This window comes from Cimex lectularius, unplaced genomic scaffold (assembly GCF_000648675.2).
Source record: "Cimex lectularius strain Harlan isolate CLEC.00 unplaced genomic scaffold, Clec_2.1 scaffold84, whole genome shotgun sequence".
Taxonomy (NCBI): domain Eukaryota; kingdom Metazoa; phylum Arthropoda; class Insecta; order Hemiptera; family Cimicidae; genus Cimex; species Cimex lectularius.
In genome coordinates this window covers 1,393,979-1,412,318 of record NW_019392631.1, presented here as the reverse complement: position 1 = coordinate 1,412,318, position 18,340 = coordinate 1,393,979, and the positions used below count along the sequence as shown (strand labels likewise).

At 34.4% G+C, this 18,340-nt stretch overlaps 1 protein-coding gene across 2 annotated transcripts in view; it reads right to left on the bottom strand.

Annotated features, from left to right (window-relative positions):
* The window catches only part of LOC106662899 (soluble scavenger receptor cysteine-rich domain-containing protein SSC5D-like), a 279,936-nt gene that overhangs the window by 245,075 nt on the left and 16,521 nt on the right, over positions 1-18,340 (bottom strand). For both annotated transcript variants that reach the window (XM_014387340.2, XM_014387341.2), the window contains exon 2: positions 5,364-5,397. The gene's annotated coding sequence lies outside the window, so the exon portion shown is untranslated. The remainder of the gene's footprint in view (positions 1-5,363; positions 5,398-18,340) is intronic.

The window sequence follows — 18,340 nt, the reverse complement described above, 5'->3', positions numbered from 1 at the left end:
ATCACGTCCCAAAGGTAAAACTGCTCGAATGATGAAGAATTTCAAGAACAAATTAGCCAACGAACAGCTCCAGATTTTAAAATATTGTACATCATAAAATTAAAATCGTCAAAGAAATACTGAAAGGAATTGAGTTTGAATAGGTTCAGTAGGTATCAAATCAATCAACAAGAAAAAAGCAATCTTGCTTAGATAAATCTGAACGCTTGTAAAGAGGTTCCTGATTGTGAGGGAAAGATACAATTTGACTAATGCTCTCTCGTGAGCACGAGCATTTCAAACAAATTGAGCAACAAAAAAGTGTAATTTCGTCATTTCCGACCATTCTGATTTGCTCCCTGCTCGTGGTCTGTCACGTGCGTTTTAGCGTATCTTCAATCTCCATGGGAGTTAGTTTTGTATTTTTTAGGTGGTCGTGTCCTTTTTATAATATTCATGTGTTACTATTATCTTCACTTGTCTATAGTCTGCATTTTTTGTAAGCCTTGGTTTTTCGTTGTTCTATTTAGTCAGTTATTGTGATTAATTTTCGTGAATGTTTTATTTCAGTTTTTTTAACGTTTTAAATAAAATAAACATTGTAATATATGTATTTACAAATTACAATTACTACATCGCTTTACACCTTGCATTTTTCTGATAATTTCTTAATTGGCTTGAGGAACTTGCTAAGTGGGTTTAGAAATCCCTTTCAAATTTATTGTGCTCACTATTTCAAATTTTTTCATTCTAGTTTGTTAAAAAGTTGTTACAAAAGATTTGTCTGTCACCGTTATTTCGGCATGTGAGGAGGGAGAAACCCAAAAGAACAATTACGATGGAGATCGGTTGAACTCTTTTACAAAACAAATTTGAAAAATGGCAAAAAGGAGGGAAAATTCAAAAGGTGGGGTTGAGATGGGAAGTTAGTGTCCGAGTGGATTGGGGTCACGATAGCTCAATTGGTAGAGCAGCGGCGTATCTAGCCGAAGATCGTGGGTTCGAATCCGGCTCGTGCCATTGACTTTTTTATCTCAACTAAAAACCTTAATTATTTGTAATACATTAATTGGTCAAGCGGACCACAAATTAGTTAATTTAATGATTTAAAATGAAGTATACTTCACTAAAGCTCTCCGTGGCCATTTCATTTGTCGTCGAGAATCCAATCCGATCACATGTTGTTGTAAATTATTTTGGATAGTTTGGGTAACGTTTTTGCATTCGGTTAGGATAGATCTATTGGTGTCATGTCGAAGTTCAAGTCCGTAAGTCCAAATGAGTCTGGCAATGATCTCATAATTGGTCAGTTTATTTTATTTATTTTTTAATGTTAACAACGAAGACTCCTAGGATCGAAATCCGTTTTGAACGTCAACACTAAACTAACCTTACATAAGACATCACTGCAACCACTTTGTATAGACGAACTTTTCAGTCAAAAGTTCTCAGATAAATTGTGAAAGCTCCTTTGACTCTTTCACTAACCTCACTATCCACAACGAATTCCTTTTCTAAACGAACTGATCCATTCCCGATTCGAAATGTTTTACCCTAACATCTCGATTTAACCTAATCCTACTGCTCGAACTCTGTCAACACATTCCCACTCACGTCGCCGTAATCGACAACTGGCTCGAAACTTCCTTGCCTTTAACCCCTCACTTTGAGCTCCAGCATTGGCTCGTTTCTCTTGGCATTGCAGAGCTAGCATTAGCATTAGTAATAGTGAAGAATGTGAAAAAACGGTATAGATTTGTAAAATGTACTAGTAAGTAGGGCTACAAATAAAATAAATTAATAAATAAAACGGACCAACAGTTCGGCATGACACAGACGTTGTGCGGATTTAGCCTATCGTTACTTACAAATCTTATCTTGTACAATTCATAAATATCTAATAATTATTTAATAAACACTTCTTTCCATTTAATGTTATCCAATTTACTGTTTCTAAATCATATAAAAAATTCTCTTTAAAACCCCGTTTAAAATGTATCAATATTTATATCAATTGCCTTAAGTTTAAAAAAGTACATTCCAGCCCGACATACTCACAAATGGGCTTTTTTCAAAAACACTGGCACCTTGAGGGTTTATATCACCTCGTAGTTGAAATACCCTAGTTAAAAAAATACATGGTAAGGGATATTTTTTTATTTGAATTGGTTTTAATGTTTCGATACCTCACCAAGTGTACTCTTCAGCTAAAAGGCCTCAGGAATGAATGCTCCTGAGTGGTGACTGATTTATATAAGCTCAAATGAACGCATGTAATACATAAACGCATGAAAGAGTTCAGCCCATCACTTCTCACAGTTTTCAAGATTCTGGGTGGACCGCTAGTCGAAGAGGAAGTCAAAACCCTTCCGACCGTAAGGTCGTGTAGCGGGCGAAGTCAGGTGAGCTTGAGCAGCGAAACCGTCCGTAAATCGAGTTAATGAGATTTGGAGAATAAAATTTCAGGCTGGTAAAAAAATACTTTTAATTTAGTTAACCTTCTTTGTTTAATTGGTGGAGGGATTATGAATATTTAAATTTCAATTATAATTTATTTGTAATTGAGGATTATTTTTTTAATTGTCCTTCTTTGCTCTTAATCTTTTACTTTACTTCGTAATTCCACCTCCGCTGGTAGAAAACCGGGAGAGGGTGACAAAAACTGGTAGCAGAGAGTTTTAAAGCAAAAAAAAAAACAATGAACTTTTCATTCAACCATCATTTTTTCAAAATCTAATTTCAGTCGCCATTAAATTATCATAATTCGTTATTTAGAGATTAAGAAACATTATTTTTTGTATATTCATTTCATTGTTGGTTAAGATTAAAAAAAATGTTTTATGACGTAGCATTTTCTAATTTGGTATGATTTAAAAAGATAAATAAACAAAATCCCGCTTTTTTGTATATTAAACATTCTGTAATCAAAGTAGGTCAAAAATGGTCAAAACTTGGATTGAACCTCGTTGTCGTAATTCTAGGTAATAAAGTCCTTATACCTACTTTCACGGATATAGGAGTAAATTAATTTTTTACTGATAATTTTGAAGACGTTGAAGATGTAGAAAATTGATTTTCATGTTTGATAATTCTTTTAAAGAAATAGTCAATTTATAACTGTATCCAACATTAAAATCGGACTATTATTTCCATTAAAAAAAGGGTTAATTTCTGACAAAAATATTTTTTTATTTTATATATTTTCTTATAGAAATCTTGTCTATATTTTTATGGTAGATAGTCGTTAAAAAGCTACGTTTCATTACCTTTTAAATGGTATGTTTGATGTTAAAATACTTTTTGCCTATTTGCGGAAATTATAACCGTTCCAATCAGATATTCCGAGAAAGATTTCTTAAATATCGGAAAAATTTTAGGATTCGATAAATTTAATTGCGCACAAAACTGTATATTTAGGGGTCTCTAGAGATGCTAAAAAAAATTTCACATTAGTTTCACGAAAAAAAATTATGACCAAGTTTACTGCGCAAAAATATTGCGTTTTCACAATTTTTTTTTATAAACTTTGATAGCTTTTACATATTTTTATTGTAATCTACATAAAAATGCTATAAAATGATATATTCACACAGTTGATCTGAATAACGGCGAAATAAAAATATTAATGACCGCAAAATTTCAACTTTCAAATATTTTTTGTGCGAAACCAAGGCCTATTCACAAGAAGTTCTAAATCCGTGACACACCAACTCGCTGTACACTTGAGAGTGCTGGTTTTTCTTAGCATGAGTCCTCCGGGTGCAACGCTGGCATTAGTTTTAGTGCTGTGACCTATGAAAAAACGTACTGATCACGTTTGTAAACTGTACTAATATATATAGGCTACAAATAATTATTTTAAAAAAATTAAATTCAATCTAATTTTCATTGGAATGTCTTTAAAGATATTCACTGTTGTCAGTATATACACGGACGAGGGGTAAGAAGATAGCCCCTAACCATCAGAAAAGGGTGAGTTTTTATCATGAACACAGTAAATGTTGTACATTTATATGTTATTATAACTTACTTATAACGTAATGCACTGATAAACATTTATTTCAGAACAAAATCCGCCTATAATCTGTCCAGCCATAAAAATAAAATAATTATAAGTCATTCATATCTTTCAATGAAATAATAGCAAACGTAAAATTGTGCTGCTGCTCTTAAAGGAGAATAACTCCCAGAACACAATAAACAAGTCTTTTTCTTTGACGAATAAGGTTTATGCTGGTTAGTTGTTCCTGTTGGTTATTATGATCGTAGGTTTATTTTCTTTTTATGTTCTTAGTGTTTTGAATACGATTAATTTTGTGTGTGACTTACTAAACTACTCTTGGCTTGTGTATTCATAAGTTTCATGTTTCAGATTTTCTTGCGACTAATGAAGGGACGACCAGGATGGTTGGTCTCGGAATGAGAACCGAACTTTTTTTGGTGATTCTACATTCTAAAATATCCGCCACTTCTTCTGACTAAACCCTGTTTTCGCCACACAAAAAATTAAAGTTGAAACTTTCTCTTTTTTAATATTTTTATTTCGTTGTTCTACTGCTCAAATCAACTATGTGACTAGATTGTTTTACATAGATTTCAATAAAAATATAGTAAACGCTATCAAAATTTATCAATTTTCTTTCCACGAAACCAATATGAAATTTTCGTTTCAGCACCTCTAGACATACATCTCTAAGTATAATTTTTTGTTTCAATTTAAATTTGTCGATTTTTTGACCCCCAAAATTTTTTCGATTTTTGACAAGTCAAAATATCTAATAGGGGGACCGCGGTAGCCGAGTGGTTAGCATGAGAGACTCTCACGCCGCGGTCGTGGGTTCGATTCCCACCGTCGCCTCTGGCCCTTTTTTCCCGATAACCCCCAATTTGAACACACAAGAATTCGTACTATGGCTAATATGCAAGATCATAAGGCCAATAAAAAAATTTAAAAAAAATCTAATAATAATATAATCTGCTATAATTAAAAACAGCAAAAGGATTTGAATGTCAAACAGTCTATGAGCTAAGGGGATCATAGCTTTTTAACGACGTAAGTACCATTAAAATATATAACATATTTCTATAAAAAGATACATAAAATAGCCAAATTATTTGTCAGAAATGCTCGTTTTTGTGGAAATAATAGTCCGATTTTTATGTTTGATACAGTTATAACATGTACTTGATAATTTCTTTCAGTTTGCAAATAAATTATTAAAATGTATAAATCTTTTTTGGATAACCTCAAAAGACATTTATATCGTTTGAGAATTGACACAATAAGAAAGAAAGTTTCAGGTCAATAGCAAGGTGAGTTTAAGATCTAATAAAAATTGATTAGAAGAAATTATCTTTTGGAATGAATTTGCGGAGGTCATTACCTTAACATCTACGCCGCTCTCGATTGTCCATGACCTGGAATAAAGCAGAAATAAGATTTTGTTAATTTTTTAAATAAAAGCCAAATAAAGCGGTGCGTTTTATTTCTTTACGAGTTTTCAGGGTTTATTTATAAAATAAATAGTAATTCTTCAAATAAAACCTTAAAAAACGTTCATAAATGAAGAAGGTTTTACGTTCTTTTTGACAAGGATTTTTTCTCTTTTTGATGGCCCTATTCACCACATTTGATTAACCTCTATTTATAAGACCGTCATAGGCGGTTATCTGGATGAACGTGTTCTTGTCATTTTCGCCTTAGAAATGCTGTTTTACTAGCTGGAATTGGCGTCGGAGGAATAACGCGTCAAAGGGATTTATGTGGAAAAGGCCAAGATCATAGGATTTTCTCCCATAAAAAGTACTCTTTGTATTATGTACATTATACACTAATATTCAGTTAATATGGCAGTCTTTTCGGACATTTATTATTACGCCATCCATCTTGTTTGTTTCGTGTTAAAATCATATTTCGTTTTATTTATTTAAGCAATCTTTGGACACCCAATTTGAAAACAAAAACGGCCCATATATCAAGTTTGACTCGAAACCTGTTGACATTTCCCATTTAAAAATATTCTACTTTTATTCTACTACTCGAAGCGTTACGAATTAATAAGAGTCTACAAATAGTAAAATATTCAGTTAATAAGAAAAATAATAAACTACACCAACACGGAACCAATATTAAACAAATATTAAGAATCGTGGCCGAGGCTTTGCAAGAATATTCCCAAAAAATAAAATCTAGAAAGGTACATATATAAAACAAATCAATATATACATATCCGAGGCAGGTCATATGTTCAGACAGATGTCTTTTCAACTTGTGTGGCGAACAGCAAAGGGATTTAAAAGACAATAATCCATAATAATATAATATTACATTTTTATACTTCTTTCTTTTTATACTTATATTCTCCCATTTGAGGAACAAAATCCTAAATGGGGAATTTTTCCAAACACTCTAGGCGATATTTAAAAATTAAAACTCCAAGGGTTCGAATAACCTCGTAGGTGAAATACCCTCGGAAAAAAATTACACTGAGAGGCAAAAAAATGACCACCACCCTTAATATTTTTAATTATCCCTTAGAAAATCCTTCATTGATTATTTTACAACATTATTTAGTCCGTTTTAAGTGATTAAAGGTGAATTAAACAGATCTGGTTCGAAATTTCTTACTGTGATGATCTTAGTGACAACCCCAAACCGTTGCGGCCAGCGACGCCCAATGTGTTAAAAACGCGTGTTTGATTATTACAATTGAAACAATTTATTGTTAATAAGAGTGTAGATTAAGATTTAATCTAAAACAAAATTGTTGAGTAGTGGACAGTAATCGTTCATTTTGGTCGTTTATTTTATACATTTGTCACGTTCAGATTTAAATAAACCGCCATGCCCCTCCACACACTCAAGCAGTGATAGGAGTAGGGGCCAAGAAAGGGCTATTTTTTTCAAGTCCTAGAACATATCCCTTTCTGGCTTATGTGGGTAAACAGCTATTTTTGGTAAAAATAAAAATTTGGTGTGCACACTATTCAAGTAAGTTAATTTTATTACTTTGACGTCAAAATAAAAAGTAATAATTGTAATTTAATTTTAAAAGGGTTTATATTTTTATAAAGAAGAGTAAAAGAAATAATATTTCATTTTAAAAGTTGTGTTAATATTTTAGTTGTATTTTATAATTTGGAGGTCAAAATTTTAATAATAATAATAATAATAATAATAATAATTTCTTTACCTTTCTTTATGGAACTATAAAACGAGAATCAAATTCCATTTTAAAATTAAGGTTTGTAGATTTGAGATAGGTTTGTTATAGGATAAAAGGATTCTTTAAATTAAAATAATAATTAATAAAATATATTGTCATACAAAAGGTGCCCGATCGATAAATGAAATAATTGTAGTCAGGTCCGATCGTAAAAAACCTCTGGGACCTTGTTTTCGGTTTTCCGAAATCAGGGTAGGGCCCAACAAAAAAGAATCAGAGACACGCTATATTACACATTTATACAATAATTATAGGGGTTTCTTTACAATTAATTAATTCGTGCATACACAATATATTCGTACACGAATTAATAAAATAAAGATGTTAAGGATGATCATAAAAGTATTGTTGAGTATTATTAAATAAGAATTAATTTATGAAATGATTTGAGCCAACAGTACGTCCACGCCCACTACAGCCCTCTGTGCGCATTGGCTCCTTTATTGCTGTGAATTTTTTAACAGATAAACGTGATGCCATGTCTGTTGTGCATCATTGCGTGTACATTTCAGACTATCCAGCAGGTTTGATCGAAGGAAATTAAAGATTAAGCTCGACATCCACCGGTCTAAGACGTGAAGCTACCATGTTTACTAACAAGGGAGAAATAATATTATTGTGTTTAGTCTTTAGTGGCCGTTAGTTGATGATTATTTGGAGATCGTGAGATGTGAGACACTTTGAGTCTAAAATTTCTAGCATTGTATAAATTCACTTTTTTTTCTTCACATCCTACATGTATTTGTACTATTTAAATAATCCTTACAATCCAACAAATAAACTCCAGGTTCTGAAGATGATCTCAATAAAGATCGAAACGTTGGCACGATAAAAAAAATGTTTTTCTAAAACCTACGTCACACCAGACCGCACCTCACGTTTTTCAAATAATCATCAACTAACTGTCACTAAGCACCACACATTCAATTGTAAACTTTTCCATTTGAATTGTTTCTAAGCAACTACTTAATTTTCGAAAAATGTTTCCTTATTAACCGCAATTGTTCTTTTTAAAAAAATGAAGGAAATTTTTTTTTCAAAAGTTGAATTTTTTCTCATAAATTAAAAATGTAAACTGAACTTAACAACAGTTTGTATAATGTATGGTGTTTAGTTAGTTAGACCGTTAGTCGATAGTTATTCAAATATCGTGAGATGCGGTCTGGTGTGACGTAGATTTAAAAAAACATTTTCTTTTTCGTGCCAACGTTTTGATCTTTATTGAGATCATCTTCAGCGCCTGGATTTATAAACATTGTTTAAATTATACAAATACATATAGGATGTGAAAAAAAATGAATTTATACAATGCTAGAAATTTTAGACTCAATCAAAATATTTGTACTATCTCAATGTGCTTGTTTTTGCGTAGATGTGTCATTATTGTGTGTCGTGTTGAGAGTGCCAGTGAGATATTGCTGTTTTATGTTTATATGCGTTGATTTTGAAGGAGTGGAGAAGGAAGTTGGGGTAGAAAAACATTTTTACATGAGGAGTAAGCTTCTTCGAGGTGAAAGGAGCCGACAATGGGAAAGAATGGGTAGTAGTTCGACCTGATTATTCTTTCAGGATTGTATAGGCGGGGATAATTAGGGAAGAGAAAGCCAAATTGTTGAAGAATTAGACTATGTAGAAATGTTTGATGTGAGGAATGTAATGTTTTATATGTTACATGTTTTGTGTGATGTGATGATGATATATGTATGTTATTGATGTTGAATTTCATTAATGATATTAGCGTAGCTGCGACTGAGTTTACATGTGTCCGTTCTGTAATTGATGCTGTGTTTACCTTTGTTGATGTAAACCATTTCTAAGATCAATAATCAATAATATTGCTTTTAGTTGTGATTTGGTTAATGCTTACTCATATATGTTCAAAATTTTGATCAATGAATAACATGCTTAAAAACACGGGTTGACTGTCTGACAAAACCAAATAGTATTTTTCTTCCGAGCTACGTTCCCACTGGGGTCGCAATGTCATTAACACTGAGGTTCTTTAGCGTGCACTCCTAGCCGGCAGGCCTTATCACACGTTTAGATTCTCAAGATAGGAGCGACTCACCTCCGCGCACGGAAAATCTGCTTCTTCCGTGAGGTTCGGTGTAGAAGCTCCATCATCCCGCAGCATGCTGCCAACATGTCGACTTTTCCCGCTTGCCCCTTCCTTAACGTTGTGCACATAACCAGTGACGCGCGTAAAGGGATACCCAAAAAGTGGTCGAAATGCATCGGCCAAGTCTCCCACGCACTCCGTAGATAGAGACGACAACTCCATCTCCCTGGGTGTAGGGGCTCCGCTAGCGTCGAAACCTCCGGATGCGCTCCGGCCGCGGCTTCGATTTGGAGTGGAATCTCTAACCACCCTCACTATGCCTACGGTAAAGGCAGCCCAGACGACCGTCACAGACAAGCATCCACCCCCGTCCACCATTCCTCACGCATTCGAGGAACGTCGGCAGCGTAGACATACACTCCTCGATGGCTATACGCTCTCGGCAATCCGATCCTTCCGATTCCCGCGAGGTCAAGAGGTAATTCAGAGGTCATACGCAAATACTACTGTCCACGGCCACGAATGAAACACAGCCTCTTGGTAAACAAAAAACAGTCTCTAGGTACCCGCTAGGGGTCTCACCACTAAGACACTGCGAGTCCTTACCCATGCAGTAGGGCTTAAACTTGGAACGAAAATACGCTGGACCGCAGTCAGATAGTTCCGTTCCCGAGAACTCATCGTCAACTAGACAAGAGGATCTTTAGCATCCGCATCTGGCCTATTTGGCCTTATCGGACGTTTTGATTCTCAAGATGAGAGCTAACGCACCTCCGCATACGACTAATGGTGTTACCGCCGCAGCATTGGTGTAGAGGCCCCCAGCCCCTAAGGGCCGAGACAACCTCGCTCTCCGCTTGTCCACACCGAATGGTCGGGCCCGCATTGTTCATCGGGTCGTATGCCGCACGCAAAGAGCTAACAGACCGAAATACCTCAGCCTGATCTCCCGCGTATTCCCTAGATAGAAAAGGCCACTCTATCTCCCTGAGTATAGGGCACCCCTAGCATAGAAACTTCCGGGAACGCCCCGGCAGCGGTTTAGTTTAAAGTGGAATTGCTAACCACACCCTAGATGAGCACCGCCTACGGTAAAATCTCTTATCGAGCTCAGCCTACACCTGCCATGCGCATTCGAAGGACGCCATAGGCTCAGCCTAGGTGGTCCGATCCTTCGCTTCCCCAAGGGTACCACGCCGGTCATACGCACAACAATGCAAAGCATACTCGAGTCAGAGGCACTCATTCACTACCCGTTTCCGTTCGCTTACCCACGCATTCGAAGGACTGTAGCATGATCATTGCGTCCTCAACGTTTACACGCTGTCGTCCTGTCGCAACGTCTCCCGTGAGTCCGGGGGGATTTACGCTGGTCATACGCAAGCTTCACGAAGGACACAGATAGAAGACAGCCCCTGTCTAAGTTCCCGCCAGGGGCGTCACCACGCGCCACCACGAATCCGTTCCCAGTGTAACTAGGGCTGAATTTGGAAGGTTTAGTTACCCGTGGTACAGACGGCCATACACCCTCCCCCGTCTATACAGACATGATCTAGTGCTCTGGCCCTCGTGTGACTCTGGTAAGGTATCTAGGCACCCTTAGGCCGACACGAGTACTGCTTGTGCTTTAGAGAGGTTGCCATGCCCTCTGGGCTGAACCTTTATTTTGTGCCCGGATACCCCCCTTGCAACCAACGGTTAGGAGGGGTCACAGGATAGAATGAAGGAACTCGGATTGAGAAAAAGGGCCGTGGATGAGAACACGAAGAGAGCCGTTTCGGGGTCTCGAGTCTCAAACCACACTATACCACCCGTCGTCGCCGTAGTTCCACACATAGTGGGCCACGACTCCTAGGGTGGGTGAGTTCAGATAGTTATGCACCCTCCCCCGTCAGTATATATAAAATATATTTAGACAGGATCTGGTACCCTAACCCCCGTTTGCCTCAGATGCAACACGCGTCGTTTGCGGTCAGCTCTCCAGCCAGCAACTCCCTTAACGCATCTCGAGGGACTAGGTAGGCGTAGTCATGCATCCTCGCATGCTATACGCTTCCTTGGACTTATCGTCCAAATGCATGCAGAGGCTGCTTAAGGCGACCATGTGCACCTTTTCTTCGAGCTTTCAAAAATATTGAAGAAACGAATAAGACAAAATCTTACAAAATGCTACAAAATCGAGAAAACAGTTGATGGCACGCATTGTGCCTTACAAGAAATGATTTAACCGTATAATCAATCGTGTGAACTTCCTTGTGAAAACTTTATTTAAACAGGAGGCGAGGGTGTATTTTAATAAATATTTAATTTTTAAAAACGACCTGTTATTTATTCAATTAGTTTTATGGGTAGAAAAGTTCTAATTGGTCCAAAGCTCTATTTTTAAAGCCATTGAGGTAGTAGGAGTTCTGCCTAGTACAACTGCAAGTTTAAACGCAATATATGTACAAAACATAAATTGCAATCACCACTGTTCAGAATTAGAGTTAAACAAGTTAAACAATCAATACTGCTCTCTCAAACAAATTGATCTTTCAATATACATATTAACTTAATAATTCATTATAAAATTAACCCCCTTATTATAACATTAACTCAACAATAAAAATATATGAAATACAAAATTTCTCTTATTAAAGTTAATATGTACGCACGTTTTGGCTATAATCTAGATTTAGATGATAGGTTTTTATATTGGACGTTTAAACTATTCCTACATGTTTTAGTGTAACAAAAACCCTTTTCAGCAAATCTTTAGTGTATTTAGAAGCCTCATTATATATAATTTTATTTTGTTCACGCTCACGACGAAGTGCCCTTTATCGGCTGAATTTTTTTTCTTGCAAAATTGAATTACAGGAAAGTGGTAGATACCTAATTCGATTATTAATTCGGCCTTGTCAGTGTACTTCGTTCATTAACCAATCCACGGCATCGACGATTTTTCTGTTTTTGCAAGTATGGCGGTTTTATAAACAAGGTTGATTTTATTCTTACAGAGGCTCCGCCATGGGTGATGGATTGCCCAAAGCCCTTTAAAAAAAACCAAGCCCATTAATGGCAGCGGATCGAGGCACTTTGGAAAGAATTTGGGTTATTCACCGTTTTATGAAGTTCGATGATTACATAAATCAATTTTCACGACAGGAAAGCCCCACTTACTTTTCTACTTTGTATTTGTGCCTGCATAGCACCAGGAATATTTGACATTCTGTTTCAATGGCAACAGGATTTCTCTTAATAAAAGATAAAGTGGTAGAAAAACAATATAATAATAACATAATCGTTAACGTGTTCAGTCAAATTATACAAAACCGTTTTTTTTTATAATTGTATGATCAATGAGGTAAGCAGGTGATGTGTTTTCAGTTGAAATATAATTTTACGCAATTAACTAATCTTCTTTTTACTTAATTGGCGTCTTTTTTATTCACAAATTGAGCAGTGCTTAAATTATGTTTATATTGGTTTGTTAAAAAACTGAATAGAAATATTTTTTGTTTTTTTACTTTGATGTTATGAAGTTATTTTTATTGTTTGTAAACAACCGTTCTCACTAATCTACTTGAATTATAATTTGTAGAGAGTAAGCTTTTTTACCATTTAACCCCTATAATACGAATTTTCAGAGTGATGAAAAAATATAATTAGACTTTTTTGGGCTAGATTAGCTATGAACAATTCGGGTGTTGTTCTTAAAACTTTATAACCCCTCTGTAGTTTATACAAATTTAATGTTATTACAATTGTTCAAAATTAAAATATCTCTCCTTTCAGGAGACGTAAACATCTTAAGACTCTATTTTATTACAAACAAGAGAAAAATAAGGATGAAATCATAAGAATCTCATTAAAAACGTTTTATTTATTTTTACGGTTCTAATTTATTTACTAAGAAGATTTTCAATACGTGCAGTTTACAGGTTTAAAAACCACTGCATAGTATCCGGTATATCGGGCGAGTCTTTTCAAAATTAACAATATTTTTGTATTTTCGAAAAAATGATCGGAGAGATTTAAAAAGCGATCATTTTGAGGGGAAATATTTTTTTCATTATTCAAAAAAAATGTGTTCAGGGTTTTTTTAGTGTTCAAAAAAGTATGTTTTTTATAGATATATATTAAATCCCCCTGTTATTATATTGGTTAAACTAAGGAGATTTTAAAGAGTTGAATTTCCAAAAATAACAGTGTGGATTAACTTATGATTGTTCCTTCTCGAAGGTGGGATAGTAGGTCATCTCAAAAAAACAACAACCAGTTTTTCTTTCAATTCACAACGTTTCGGATTTATTTTAATCCTTCCTCAGGTGAGTTAACGCAGTGGTTAAAACAGGGGTCGTCAGTCATTAATATGTTGTAACAGTTTATTTTAACGTTTTATATATATTAAAACGTTTGTTCGGAGTCTGAAAGACTTAAATATGTGCCACCCTGGCTCTTTTTTAAAATGAACTATTACAAAATATTAATGACTAACGACCCCTGTTTTAACCACTGCGTTAACTCACCTGAGGAAGGATTAAAATAAATCCGAAACGTTGTGGATTGAAAGAAAAGCTGGTTGTTGTTTTTTTGAGATGACCTATTATCCCACCTTCGAGAAATATCATAAGTTAAACTGTTGAGGTCGAAATATAAGAAAACATCGATACTCTGGATTGTTTTTAATACAGTATAATTCCGTGGAGTTAATCTGACTTGAAATTTAAGTATTTGGAGGTCGGAATTTGCCTAAAAAAGATCGGATATGTGGACCGAAGTGAAATCCAATACTACAAACAGACTAAAAACGAAGCCATTTCCATTTGTTTTCCAATCCAACCAAAAAAACTAGGAATAATAAACTGCATTAGTTAACGAAAAAACATTGCACATTATGCAACAATATGCATTATGTTACGTTCCATATTCGACAGAAGGAAATGTTAAATGATTATTTGACATCTATCCTATTTTATTATGCTTCATGAAATATGTTTTAAAAAAATAATTAAAAAAACAGTTTTTCTATCAAAACTTTTAGTACATATACATCACATAAAGTAGACAAAGAGAATATTTTTTTTAAAAATTACAAAACTGCTGTGAAGAAAATCTGGAAACAAGTTAATCCTTTCTAATCCTGAATTAATAGTTGTTTTAATTAATTAAGGTTTTTAGTTGAGATAAAAAAGTCAATGGCACGAGCGGGATTCGAACCCACGATCTTCGGCTAGATACGCCGCTACTCTACCACTTGAGCTGTCGTGACTTCTATCACTCGGGCACCAACTTCCCATCTCAACCCCACCTTTTGAATTTTCCTTCCTTTTTGCCATTTTTCAAATGTCGTGTAATCTATTCGATTCTCGGCGACCAATGAAATGGCCACGGAAAGCTTTAGTGAAGTATACTTCATTTTAAATCATTAAATTCACTAATTTCGTGCCCCACTTGACCAATTAATATATTACAATTAATTAAGGTTTTTAGTTGAGATAAAAAAGTCAATGGCACGAGCTGGATTCGAACCCACGATCTTCGGCTAGATACGCCGCTACTCTACCACTTGAGCTATCGTGACCTCGATCCACTCGGACACCAACTTCCCATCTCAACCCCACCTTTTGAATTTTCCCTCCTTTTTGCCATTTTTCAAATGCCGTGTAATTTATTCGATTCTCAGCGACCAATGAAATGGCCACGGAAAGCTTTAGTGAAATATACTTCATTTTAAATCATTAAATTCACTAATTTCGTGGTCCACTTGACCAATTAATATATTACAATTAATTAAGGTTTTTAGTTGAGATAAAAATTGTTTTAATATTGCTTGGAGAAAAACCCTGTGCTTTTCGTAATGTTACATTCGATTTTTTTAATTGTTTATAGTGTTATTGCATTACTAAGATGATTTAAGAAAATATTTTTGCCTCTTATATGCATGATATACAGAGCGAAAGGCTACTCGCGTCTCAAACTTTGCCAGTGAATTTCACACCTTAAATTCAACAGAAAAGTTCGTATGAGCAATGGTCCGATTCTTAACCCTTTCGCAGATATTCAGGGTTTTATTTTTTAATTTTTTCCCCTACAATCTACGGTTTTCTTCATAAATATACTCGTAACTCTTGGACTATTAATTTTTAAGGAAATTCAAAAAATACATTGAAAATAGCATTAAATTTCCTTTAAGCAAAAACTAAATTATAACTAAACTGTTTAGATGATTTACATGCTTTATAAAATGCGTGAACAGACTAGATGTAAGGCGAAATGGGTGCATGACAACGTCAAATATTTCAACGGTGGAAGGCATTCGTCAACAAAGCGATTCCAGCAATTATGTTATGATAAAGTCGTGGGAGTGGTTCAATCTTCCGATATGCATTATTTCCAGCACAAGACCCATTGCTGACAGACACAGATCAATAGAAATGATAAAGGTGGGGTATGTTGTTAACATACTGTGAATAAGACCTATCTTTTCAAGTGACAGATCTGAATAATCAGCTTCTCAAGTTTTAAACTTCCAGAGAAATAAGTTTGTATTTATCGGTTTTCTTTGTCTTTAATAAATTCTTAGATTAATTTATTTAGAGTGAAACAAGTGTTTCACGGAACCTTGAATGGAAACAAAAAGCTGCTGAGGAAGACAAGAGCTTTTGAAATCGATACACTAATGAACAAAGTAAAGAACAATGGTTGTAAACGTCTTTTTGATATATAAAAATCACTAAAAATCTACATGTACTATCTGATTAACAGGAAAAAGAAAAAATATAAACTTTGTATATCTCTTTATATTTCTGATTTTCTTTCCGTTTTTAACTAATTTTAGTAATAGAATTAACGTAACGATTATCCGCTGTAGTCCAATTCGATGACGAACGGAATTAAACAAAAATAAATTCCCTAATATTTTCTTTTAACAAGGGTCAAACTTTTAATATTTAATACAGGACGAGAATAGACCGACTAAGTTATTATTAACAACAGTTGATCGATAAATTCAAATGCTTTGTTGTCTTCGTTTGTTGTAATGCCGACTTAGAGAGCTTAATTTTTTACATATGAGACAGCAGTATTTTTTCATTTGATAAGATTTACTAGCACTAGTCAAATTATTTGACCTTAATTCACACACTTTTTAATGAATATTATTAAACCTATGTTAAACATATGAAAGCCTGTTGTTTCAATGATTCTGACGATTATTTTATGAATTTCATAAATCTCGTCTTAAATAAATTCTTATTTAACTACTTTAAAAGCTCATTAAAAAGTGCAATCCATGTAAAATAATTTTTTAGTTAGTTTGATTTAAATGAAATTAAACTAGCTCCAGTGTCAATTCTAATTTAACAATAAAAACATAATAAAATAATTCGACTTCAGTACAAATAAATGCCATATAACGTGTTAGAGTGAATCCCCTTCACACGATGCAAACTCGTTTCCTTGTGAGTGTAAAATAAAAATAAGAAAAAATATTTGTGCCGCAAACTCAATTAAATTAAACGGAAAAGACAAAAATTGGGACCTGATCCAAATAAATTTTAACAAAGCCTTCAAAAAAATAAATGTATTTAGATTTGAAAAAATAAAAATATGTGATCTATGACATACGCACTCTCCTTGCCATTTGCATAAAAAAGAGCAGGTGCCTTCAAGCAAAATTGAGAGAGAGTCCTTCCTCGTCCTTTCGTAGCTCAGCTCGCACTCCCCGAGCCTGCGGTAGGGGATTAGCTTATCCTTTGAGATAAGCTCCACGTTTTTAAAAATTCACTAATTTCGTGGTCCGCTTGACCAATTAATACTATACAATTAATTAAGGTTTTTAGTTGAGATGAAAAAAAGTTAATGGCACGAGAGGGATTCGAACCCACGACCTTNAATATTGTTATAGCCAATACCTATAAACCAAACAAAAACGTTTTTTGGGAGGCAAATTTTGATGGCTCTTCTTATTCTTCGATTTGCTTCTTCTTATTCTTCTTTTTTCTTCTTTTTTTTAATCTTCGGCTTGGGTCCAAAATAGTCTTTTCGAAACCACGATCCTATAAACCGGACTCCTCTTTTTCTTTTCCCTTCCATCCTTTTGCTTCCTACCGGCTGGCGGGTATTTTCAAAATTTTCGCCATACGTTTAAACGAGGGAAATTTAAGACGAGAGATCAGGTAGATTCATTGTACACTTCACTGAGGGCATATCGGCGAAGCTGTAATCCTTTTTAAATAAAAGTTACATTTTATATATTAGATTTGTATATATTATATACAAATATATATAAAAGTTAGTTTTCCATGATTTATTATTTACAATTTAACTCTCATCTTTCATCGAATGACTGGATTCCGAAGAATAGCAGAACATGAGAATCCAAAGAATGGCATTCCAATCCCATCTGCTTTCAGTTTTCACATCGAATTTCAAAAAATCCAATCGTCTTTCTTTGGTAGCATCGGATTGACCGGGAAATAATATCGGATTTTTCATCATATTATGTCTGCTTACGCGTTACCAAATTGCATGAAATATTTCAAAATTTCTTTGGATATGATAAAACAAAATATTGTTTTTTTTTTGGTTTTTTGTTTTTTTTAATTCTAGGGAATGTTTTATTTTTGGATAAGAAAGGAAACCTGAGTAGTATGTGGTGAAGATGCTGTTAATGAGCGAGTGTGCCAGAAGTGGTTCGTCTAGTTCGAACAAAGAGTTTTTCTGAAAGACAAAGAACACTCAAGAATCCTAACGATGTTTAATTTAAACCTTTAATTAAAAAATAAATAACACAGCACCCCACTCGAGAGATGAAAGATACGACACCGTAAGGGTAATTTATGTTTAAGCAAATTATTTTCTAATTTATATTATTTATCACTATCTGTACTAAATAAATATACGATACACTGAGCAAATAGGAAAGATAATTAGATGCAAATTTGATAGACCTGTCGGACCGGGAGGCTTCTTTTTTATAATTTCTAATAGGATTAACAATAAACTTGCTATTTTTATTGTTTTGGCTTTTAATTATTCAGTTATTGAAATAGGCGATTAAATGTTTGTGAGTGCAAAGGAAATTATCGTG